Genomic DNA, 11,882 nt, shown 5'->3' with positions numbered 1-11,882 from the left:
GCAAGGTTAGTTGGTATCTGTAAAGTTTAATAAATCCAATCATGCTTTGTACAATTTAGATCATGTCTTTGTAAAATAATTATGGTGTTATCCAACAGTTGTAGACTTGAGATGTAATAAATAAAAATAAATGAGACATTTTTCTAAAACCATGTACCTGGGTTAATATCATATATGGCTAAAAAGAAATCTTAAAATCAAGTTTAGGTACCATAAAAAGAATACATTTCATTACTGTTTCCCCTCTTTCTTCTCTCTGTTAAGGATATTAAAGATCTATGACATAGGGTTTACTTTTCAAATTTAATTTTTAGTATCAAACAATGGGAAATGTAGATGAAAACCTTTCTTTTTACCTAGCTGTTGTCCTTAGTAAGTATTTTTTAAAAGTGATTATTTTTAAAAAATCCAAACTAGACTGGTTTTAACTGGCTATGTTCTTTACTAAAAAGACATCATGGAGTAGAAAGAGAATAGATAAACCTGCATTCCTACACTATTACCACCTTCCATATGACACTAGCCTAAAAATCCCTTTGTGTATTTTACTTTTTCCTTTGTTTTGGGATTTTGTTCCACCCTCTGTACTATCTAGTTTATGCATCAGAATTTCCATGTTATCCAAAAGATCTAAACATCTGTGGAATTCTTGTTTTTGGTTTTGTTTTTGTTTTTTTTCCTTCAGATCTGTACTGGAAATAAGTTATTTACTGAGCTAAAGGTTACATTGCCTAATGCTTGCACAAAACCTGAATGATAGGTCTGATTTCACTCTTTCATGGAATATAGTATTTGCAATTATTCCAAAATAACTGTCCTTAACCACTTGCAAAAATCACAGTAAATAAATAGACTGCTGCTTTCCCACTTAGTACTCTAATTGCATCTGTAGAACTCTGCAGTTTGCAGTCCTTATATAAGAAGGCCAAAATCCACCAAAATACACAATACACTGCATTGAGACCAAGACAAACTGTAAGACATACATGAGACAAGATTGAACAGTGGGATTATTAATACTTTTGAAATTGTTGACGCAGGTTCAACTCTGATGGCAAGAAAACAAAAGAAAGGTAGAGACTGAAACAATAGCCTTTCTTTTACATAACGTTCATTGTTAATATTTGATTTTTGACTCCATCTACTAAGCAACTTTAACCTGTGTTTCCTTTTTCTTATCTTTAATTATGAACTGAATGCATTTGGAAAACTAAGAAGTCATGTCTCAACAGAGGGAGAGAGGACAATTCACTGCCTGGAAGAAACAGCTGGCTTGGATCCATGTAAGAACAGACCTCTTATCAGGCACTCAACCACTGTGTACAAACTCAGCCACAGCTTCACAATCCTCACCTGCCCTTTGTAGTTTGTAAGGAGGCTTCACACTTTGGTAGGCTGTTGCATGAGATGTGAATTTGCAAGAAAATTTGAATGACTGCAGAGAGACTGCATTGCCATTTGAAGTAGAAATAGATCGCTTGCTAGAGCTCAGTTTCTAAACAAACACCAATTGTTATTTAAAAAAAAAAAACAACTTAAATTTTCAGACAAGAATAACTGATGACAAAATTTTGCAGATTTATCTTTGATGGTACATGAGCCACTGAAATGTATATTATTTCCCATGAATAATTAAGAATATCTAAGAAAAAATTAGCTTTATTATCAATTCCAAGCCTGAGTTTGATTCACAGGAGCTATGCTGCAAACTCATGTGTACAGCACCTACCTCACTACAGCTCCTCCCTGTAGTACCTTGCAGCCGGAAGGATCTATATGCGTCAGGTCATTTTTATCTTAAAAATGAATACTTCGGCTCGCTTCCATTAATTTCTACTGTTGGAGAAACCTATTGAGTTTCCATACTCTTTTGGTCTGTGTTAAATATTATTTACCACTGGCAAATCTGAATGCATGTGTGTGCTTTGTCTAGGTCATTTCTAAGTTTCCATGTGGTTACGGCATTTTTCAGAATATGAGTCACCGCAAGAAGTACAGTGTGTGCACTGGAGTCAAATCAGGAAAGGACAGCTGCAACTGATACAAGAGGAAGATACCAATTCTCATGACACTAAATGAACTAATATGGGGACTGTTTGGTTAATTACATCAAGATAAACAGAAAAGAGCCAACATATGCAAAGATTAAGGCATCAGGCACGCTCAACAGTCAGTGCTTCATCTCTCTGGACACAGGGTTAGCTTGACTTTGTCTAGGATTTCCATTTCTTTCTGGAAGCTGGGGCCTGTCAGGAGGACTCTACATATGCAAACACATTTAGTGCTTGAGCTGCATAGTCACCATTTCCTGGAAACCTTTAACTTACTCCACTCTTATGTAAGCTGAATTGCCATATGTAGATATATAAAAGACAACAGCAGATATTTGGCAGCTAGGGAAAAGTTAGTGCTCTGAAACAACCTCTGTTCATGTCCATAATTAAGTGAAAACTTCAAAGTCTTCCAGGGGGAAAAGGTCTTGGGAAATTAAGACATACAACAACACTACTTGGGAAAACAGCAATCCTGTGTGAAGGAAGCAGCATTACACAGAAGAGTGTACAGAGCACTTTCCTCTTTTTCAATACACATGATTATTCTGCTGCAACACAAGTCACTTTGAATGGAACCGTCTTGGTCAGACAGAGGTGATTGCAAACAGAGGTTTGCTAGTCCATGCTGATTATGAGGTAACTGCTTTTTGTTCTCTCCAATGCACAGCCTGGAAAGTTTTCTGACACCTCACCCTAAGGACTGCTTCCAAGGCTGCATGGAGATTGTGAGATAGGCTCCCTCAACTACACTATTCACACTTCTTCAACTCTGTCTGGGCAGACTTTGAACCCTGGAAGCTCCCATGCTCTTTTATGCCACAGCCCAGAGGTTTGAATTGTGTGAGGTAGTTTTCTGTGCTGTAACACTGCCTCTGGTGATATGATAGGGGGCCCAGAATAGATTCAGAGGTTATGCTGCATGTAGCGTAGCAGCTGCAGAAGGTGTAGGCCCCACACAGCAAGAATACACGGCAGTTGCACCACTTGGCTTTAGGGTCAGGGACTGCTTCCTGGCACCCTTTATTTAGTGGGATCCTTTGGGCAGAAATGTATGCCTTCATATATTTACAAAAATCACAGAATCAGGTAGGTTGGAAAAGACCTCTGAGATCATCAAGTCCAACATTTGACCCAACACAACCTTTTCTACTAGATCACAGCACTCAGTGATGCGTCCAGTCTCTTCTTAAACACCACCGTGGAGTTCTCTGCACCAGAAAACAAGTTTTGAACAAACCACTGAACAGCTTACATCTGTAGAGCTAAGCTTTCTTCCTCACCTAACCATACATATGTTTTTCTGCTCTGAGAATTGCTTGAGCTTAGGCTATCCACAAACAATATACCAACAGTGTCATTCCAGGCAGTACGTTAATGTCAAGAATAACAACACTGCAGTGCTTGTATCCTGACTCTTTGGATCTTGCCCTGTAGTCTGAGAGGGTATTTACAAGCCAGTGCAGGTGTTGCACTAGGAAGAAGCCAGGAAATCCTGAGTGGTCTGTCTACTTAAAAAACAGCTGGCAATTTTTATTCTATATGCAGGCAGACGTGGGTGCGCAAATTGATTAAGATAAAAAATTCCATTGAATGTTTACCTCTGCCAGTGATAGGGTGTGTGGAATGCACTTGCCAGACTAAATTACAGCTTTAACTCAGTCAGTCATTGCCAACATGTACAATATTTGGAGACATTATGACTGAAAAACCATCTGGAACGTGTTGATTTGTATTTGCTTGTTTTTAAATTTTACTTTGAATGGCTAATGACTAATGTAATCCTTGCAGTGCAGTGCCACAGAGATTTCACTATGGGACTGGATGAAACAATTTTTGAGTCTAGGGTATTTTTTAAAGCATAACAGAAAATAAGTACAATTTAAAATTGACTGTGCATATTCAGAATACTGAAAAATAAATTTAAGTCACATTAATGAAATTCAATAGAGAAAAGGCAGGAATATGGCAAAGTCAATCTCCTGTTTCAATTTTTGCAAGCATCTCAACATATTTTAAGGACATTTGAACTGTAATACTACTAAGAAATTAAGCAGTTTTAAAATTGGTGTAATAGAAATATATAAAGGGTGTATTTTATGGTATTTTGTAAGAAAATCATTGTAATTTAGTAAACCAACTAACCCTCCTACTATATTGATAAAAACCTTTACCTGAATTATCCTTGCTTTGGAGAAATATGAAATCTCTTTTATCAGTGTACCATATATCACTAGTAATTACAATAACCGTGTACTATAATACCATTGTGACACACTCCTATTTACTCTGTGGATATGGGAGTTACTAGCACAAGGGTTGGTCTGGTACAAATCCTGCCTCTCTGCCTGCAGGGGCTCATACCAGTGTTCCAGATTTACAGAGTTCAGCCCTCTTGAAAAGAGAATTTTCTGTGACTAAATTTCCCTGTCATTACTTGAATTGTCTCATTTTAACAATAACAAAATCACTAATCATTAAAAAAAATCCTGTTAAGCAATGTCATTAGTTTTCATGAAGAACAAGTCACTAATTTCCTTTCACCATCACTAAGCTTTATATATTTTTTTCTTATTTTTTTTTGTTTAAAGGTTTTTGTTTCAGTTTTTTTTTTTGGTTTTGTTTTTTCTCCCTGAGAGTTGTACTGGTGCTGAAGCATTGTGTTGTAATAGGAAAATACTTTTCAATACATTTGCCCTACATATAGTGTCTTCCAGACACTGTTTTCTGTGTCCTGAAATAACTGCCAGCAGATTACAAAGCTGCAATGAAATAAAGAAACTGAAGAATATTTTAAAAGACAGTATTTTTGTGGAAGAGTGCAATGCCTTCAACCAATCTTTATACCCTACATAAAAGGATAAGTTCTACTCTACACCAGTTCAAAAGTTATAAATATATTTTATAAATATAAAATATTTATAAATATTTTATAAATTATTTATAAATGTAATTATTTATAAATATTTTATAATATATTTATAAATATTTTATTGCCATTTAACTACATTATATGCATATATATTCATATTTTCAGACCAAAAGATTAAAATAATTTTTCAGTATGCCCTTTGTTTCTGAATAATACAGGTGGGCATAAATGACTGTAGGTGCAGCCCTGGTGCCAGATAAGTCACACAGAGAGCATCTGTGGAGGAGGTGGAACAGAAGCTTCACCCACTTGGCATCTTCCCAGGGTGTGGAGAGCTCCACCTAGCCTGTGTCTACTTGCTTGAGTGCCACAGGGAATAACATCCCAATGGTGCTACAAAGGCATGTTCTCCTATGACTTCCTAGAGGCCACCAGAAGCATTTGTAGAAAACAGCACCTTCCAGTGGACCATAAAATATCTAATATTGTTCAGATTTGCTAGCATTTGTCAGAGGGTTATTAAAGTATATGTGAAACACCTCCTCCACCTCTGTGCTGGTTTAAAGGTAAACCAGCAGGAGAAATGAACTCAACACAAGAGAGATTATAAGTCAGAGCTTCAATTTAATAATAATATTACAATAAATATACTGACACAAAGGGAAATTGCTTTCAACTCACAAAACCCAGCAGTATAACCCAGTGTCCTGGGGCACAAACCCAAAGTGGTTTGTTAGCCCTTGTGCTGAGACCCGCGTGGTTCCCCCAAGTCCAAAGCAAAAGAAAGTGAAAAACCTGTTGGTGCAGGTGATGGCTGTAGCCTGGTCGAGAGTGGTGGTCTCCTCCTGTCAAGGTCCTGCTGCTCCTCTGGATCCGACAAGAGGTTCCCAAGGTCTTCTTACCCACCACTTATGTACCCTCAGGGAGCACCCAATCCCTACCCCAGGGTGGGGACTCACACAATGGGTGATTAACTCTGTGAGTCATGGGGTATTTTTGAACTGTTGATGGACTTTTAGCAGCTACGCCCCCTCAGGCTGGGTGTGAAGGTGCTAATGACTCCCTGGGCAGCTGCTGCAAATGGTCCAGTGTTCTTGGGAAATGAATAGAGGTGGTAGAATACACAGCTTTGATCACTCCCACACAGTGATAACTGGTCCCACCTGCTGAACTAGGACAACCTCCAAGAAAAACAAGTAACAAAACCAAAAACCCAGAAGGGAATCATAGCAAAATACTGGTTTTTAGAAGTGGATTTTGTCATCTAGAGCTGAAGAGAAAATTATTATTACCACCTTCCGCTGATCTAAAATAGAATCTTTCATTAAGAAACAACATGCCTTCCTCAACAGCAAATGTAAATCCCTCTTAAAATAATTTGATTTGTGATCCAGAAAAAATGAGGCAAACAGCAACCTCTTCTGAGTTCACAACTTTTCTCTTGTATGAAAATTCATCTCATATTGCCCCATTCTTTATCTAACTATTGGGAAAACCCTGAAGATGTACCCACATGAAATACAGGGCTGTATTTCCACTGCTCCTACTCTAATACAGTTTGCATTGTACTCTGGACTTCTCACCTGTGAGGTTATAACTGAGTTCCTGTCATGTAAATGCAGTGTTGCTGTGTTGTAAATCCGGTCTCATTCCACTCCTAGGTCTATACAAAACAAAGTAAGCACTGTATTTAACACACATTGTTAATGGAAACAGGGATAAAACTATCAGTAGGGGAGATTACAGCTAACATTCAAATGTTAATTCGGTCTCAGTACTCTTTGAATTCGATGGAACCAGCAAAGTGCTAAAGTATTGATAGACAAGGCAATGTCTGTTGCAGTCACCACAGTGTCAGGAACATTCTTAAAACTGGAGAATGGCACATTTCAGAGGCTTTCCTCATGGTTTTCTAATTTGGATTATCAAATAACTAGATAATCTACTCTTTGATAGTCTACTCTTGGTTCTGTTTAGAGTAACGTCTGAGGTGAAACTTCACTGCAAACTCAAATAACATTGAGCTAACATGCCGCAAAGGAACCATGTGAGAGATAAAAAAGGCACACACGAATAGATAAAAATGTAGATGATAGGTGAAAAGATAAGAGAAGAAAGAATCAAAAGACAAGCGAAGAAAGAATCAAAGTCAGGTTGGATGAGGCCCTGGGCAACCTTGTCTTGAGGAAGATGTTCCTCTGACCATGGCAGTGGGCTTGGAACTTGATGATCTTTAAGATCCCTTCAGGCCCAAATAATTCTATGATTCCATGGCTGCACAGAAAAGGTAAGAAATATAAAGAAAAGGATGAAAGCAGAGACTTCAGAGAAAAATCTTCCATCAGTGTCTGGACTGCAACTAGTGGAGTATGTCAGGGACTACTCTGGATTGTCATTTGCACAAATAAGGTGCAGAGTGTTTATTTAACTTACTTTCACATGTGCCCAACACTGTTCAGGTTCTCACTCGAGCTTACTCTGTCCAGCATTTTGCCACACTAAGCTTGTGATGTTTCTGGATAGAAATTGGTTCATTTTCAATTGTGTCACAGACTCAGCTGTTGAAGTTTAGGTCTGCCTTAATGGACGAAAAATCTGTAGCTAAAATCCTAGTTTTACCCTCTACTAAGTTTAAACTAAATTAGTTCATAATCACACAGTCCAAGATTCCCAGGACACAATATGATTTTCTTTACTTACCTAAACCATTTATAAGTGAGCAGGTTGTTCTAACATGTACATGTGCCAGCAATACAGTTTAGATCTCCTAAAGTGACTTTTGTAATCATTTTCCTTCCACAAATCAGAGTATTTTGAGATGTCTAATTCAAGATACATTTATTCCAACAGAAATTCTTCTACATCCCTGCTGAAGCTATTATCACTTATTTAATTTGATCTACTTTTTTTACTCTTCATAGTCCTAGCTGTCAATAGTGTTCCACCAGTGTGACCATTATTTCCATATGTCCTGAAAAATGCATAGACTTCAATATCAGTCTATAAGTCATTATTGGTGTTTTGCTATGTCATTTTGCCAGACAGCCACAGTTTTTCTTGAGATTGGCTGCACAGTTCAGAAGAAAAAATGGGAAAAAGGTAAAAAAAAAAAGGAGAGAAAATATATCCAGATTTTTTTTTCATCAGACATAATATGTAACAACATTTACATATAGTGCATTTTAAAACAGAGACCTTCTCTCTTTGTTTTACAATCTGAGGTTCTCCAGAATGCAGCTTTTTGAAAAATGTCTTGAAAATATCTTCAAGATTTCTCTGAATTTACTGTCATCCTCTTAGGATAAATTTCTTGGCTGTGTTTCCATTGTACCAAAGAGCGTGGGTATTTTTTAGTAAGTAGTTAAAATTGCAATGTTTAAAGCTTTTTTAGGCTTTTTGACTACCTACTACACAACTGAGTGCACTTAACATGCAAATGTTAAATAATAACCCAGCAAACATACTAAGACAAGCCTTTTCTGAAAATAAGTTTATTTGTTTTACCCTCAGTGCCCTCTCGCTAATTTTCAGAGACACTGAGACATGAAACAACAGAAACCCAATTCTGAAGGTGACTACCCAACTTGAATGGAGCACTGTGGTGTAATGTTTTAGTCAGCAGAAAAATGAGAAAACAGGAAAAATGCAGTCAAGCATACTACAGAGGGGGCATTCAGTATCTCATGCATGATTTTAGAAATCTGGTTGTTGACTGTTTTTACTTGAGACTCAAAGACTTTTCTCAGGTCTTCCTCAGGACAGGGGTCATCCTCCTGTTAATAAACTGACCTGCCATGAGCAGCCACAGCTGCTACATGAGTGTGTTTATAAATTCAGGTGAAAAATCATCATCTTAGATTGAGAGAGATGAAACTGAATCACTGTTCTTCCCTCAATCGTGAGCTAACTTAAAGATCTTCTTTCAGGTGGTGTTTTAAACTATTTTACCTTAATTTCTCTAGTGATTGTTTACTGGTAAATTTTACAGACACACACCTTTTCAAATGCACTTGAAATGAAGGATTTGTATACAAAATGTAACAGATGAAATATGGCATTTCCAAATTGCACAGATCCTTCTTTTAATATTTCAGTAAATATGATCATTAGAAAAACTCAAATGATGAAGAACTATTATGAAAATTATATTCTTGTTTAATGCCATTACCCTGTTTAATTTAACATAGAAAGCAAGTTTTTATTATTTTTCTTTCAACAACTTTCATGTCTCTTTGTACTCATATAGCAATCATCTTTATGGGACATCTTTTTCTGCTGAATAATTCTTCAATTTCAAATTACATGTATGTTCAGTAGCATCTCTACTATCTAAATTGAGTAGTGTCCTGTTCAAGAAAAAAGTAGCAAGTCAAATCAGAGCAGGTGCTGTCAAGTAAACATTTTGATGTGTCCCAAAATCAGATTCTCTATTTGGTTGCCAACATTTTTCATTCTATGTTTAGGAAGACCTAAGGAGCTTAGGAGGTGATGGTAGGTGGTCAGAGGTGTTCAGATTCCAAATTACCACTTGGGTCCATCTGGGACTCTAAGCCATTCCATTTGCTGCTTTCTGAGAAATACTTGGAATGTGTGTACCGCCAAACTCTGGGAACATGGATTTGGGCAGGGCTCTCCTCACGTGGCTGTGCCCTTCCACACTGCGCAGTGGATTTTTTAGGTGAGGCACAGCGTGCGCAGAACTGTCCCCACCGTTTAAGTCCTAAGGTCCATCTGCCATGGCCGAATGAGCTTGGACAGTGACAGTGAAGTCCTCAGGACTGTCATAGCACTTGGTACTAACCGGGGCTGACCCTGCTGAGCATCCGAGATCTGACAGGATGGGATGGCAGGGAGGCATTGAACTGCCAGGGAATGGTCCCACTGAGACTCGAACTCAGGTCCTTGGGATTCAGAGTACAGAGTGCTCTCCATTACACCATGGGACCACCCCTTACTTGGAATAAGTATGTGGTATATTTATCCCAGAAGATTAGTCAACAGACAGCCCAGTCTGTCCAAGGTGACTGTCACTTTAGGATTGGAATTCTAGAGCTTCTCTCCTGTTAGAGTTTTTCCTGACTGTAGTTTCCAGAGGAGAAGACTGACTGCAGTACTTACAGTGTCAAGCAAAACGCCTTGCTACTCAAAACCACACAAGGAAAAAGGAATTTTATCATTCCAAAAAGTTCCATTTGGCTTGGATAGGGCTGTGATTTTGCTACAGATTCTCTACTTCATCTCTCTGAAAATGCGTTAAGCATGTAGTACAAACAATTCATAGATGAATAAGTGGCAGCATAGTAAATATAAAGTTTTCTGTCTCCACCTTCTGAATATGTGCATTTCCATAGCAACACTCTACAGTGAAAATAAGGAATAGAGCTTCATTATGCATATGGTAAACCAGTCTGGTATCTTAGAAATGTGTCTGTTGACTGAGATTTTAAATCATAGTAGGTATTACTGTCTGTACAACATTGACACAAAGTAGAATTTTCTTGCAAGCCTTACTTTGACACTGTTCATTTCAATGTAATAATCTAATCTGTAAACTGCTGTTATAAATTAGCGATGTTCTACATAAATGGAAGCAATTTAGAGAAGTCCACTGACTACCTAGAGGAAAAATATCTGTGATGAGCTTGATATTTTCTACTTTGGAAAAACAACCATCATATTTTAAAGATGAGTGCTACTCTTCATATTTAAGACAGTATCAATAACTGTAATAAGTTTTATTTTTAAAGGAAAAGCTATGATGCAAGAAAAATGTTTTACACAATGACTTTTACATATAAAGTTATGAATTCTCAAGAATAATAATGTTTGGTTTTTCTTTTAAATTAGGCTTAGCTCATCAAGATAACAGACTGAGGAAAAAGATCTGTCATGGCTGAATAATTCCTGTACAATGTCTTCACATAAGCAAAACCTAAAGATGAATAAAAAGATCAGAACCAGAGAATCAGCTGATAAAATTGAACTGTGTATGGCAGACTGGCACCAAAATGTGTTCCAGTATTCATACAGGACTCCAATTTCTAACATACAGTATAACATGAACCTAAATATCCAGTCAGTCAAACGATAAATACCAGAGTTTTAAAAATGAGATCCAAATTCCTCAGGTCATTTTCTATTTGAGTCACAGTAATTTTAATATACTAATGAAATTACTTTTCTGATTGAATGTAGTTAACATGTCATATTTTCTTTGTTACTGATACCTTGTCTCTGTGCCCATTCTTTCCACAGCATAGCCAGCAGGGAATTCAAGGTAAACACTCATTATAACAGTAAATTGCCAAGACAAACTGAGAAAATAATTAATATCAGGCAAAACACAGACACCATTAGACCCTGTACATTCAAAGAACAGCCTCCAGGTTTGTATGAATTATTTCAGGATTAAAGGAGATACTTGTTCCAATAGAAACAAAAAAAAACACAAGAAGAAATGAGATTACCAGTCCCTGCAGAGTACCAGCACCTGCTCCCAGCTGCCGCAGTGCAAGAAACAGGAAAATTATGTTTATTTAAGTCGCTATGATGAGACTCAATTGTGGCTAAGCTTCTAAATACTATTCTAATGATTTAATATTCTCTTCATCAGGCTGGCTTATACAATCAGGAACACTACATTCACTTATTAAAGCTGCCCTATGTGGAGACATTTTGAAACATTGAAAATACTGGACTTCAAAGAAACTGGCTTGAATCAGCTGACTTGAATATTGGAAGGGACAAGATGTCATACAGGCCTGTCCTGGTCTCCTTTGAAGCGCAGCAGCCCACCCCTGAGTTTATGCAGATGTCTGTAAAGTCCTTGGCTGCAGTGGTACCTATATGGCTGCACAAAGACCTAGAACAATAGTTCTCCTGTTTTGACAGCATGAATTCCACTCTGTAGGTATTTTCCTTCATAGGCTATTAATGCTGAAGAGGATTTAACTGATTGT

Source organism: Pithys albifrons, chromosome Z, assembly GCF_047495875.1.
Source record: "Pithys albifrons albifrons isolate INPA30051 chromosome Z, PitAlb_v1, whole genome shotgun sequence".
NCBI lineage: Eukaryota > Metazoa > Chordata > Aves > Passeriformes > Thamnophilidae > Pithys > Pithys albifrons.
The sequence above is the reverse complement of the archived record's forward strand: the minus strand, read 5'-3'. Positions refer to the sequence as shown.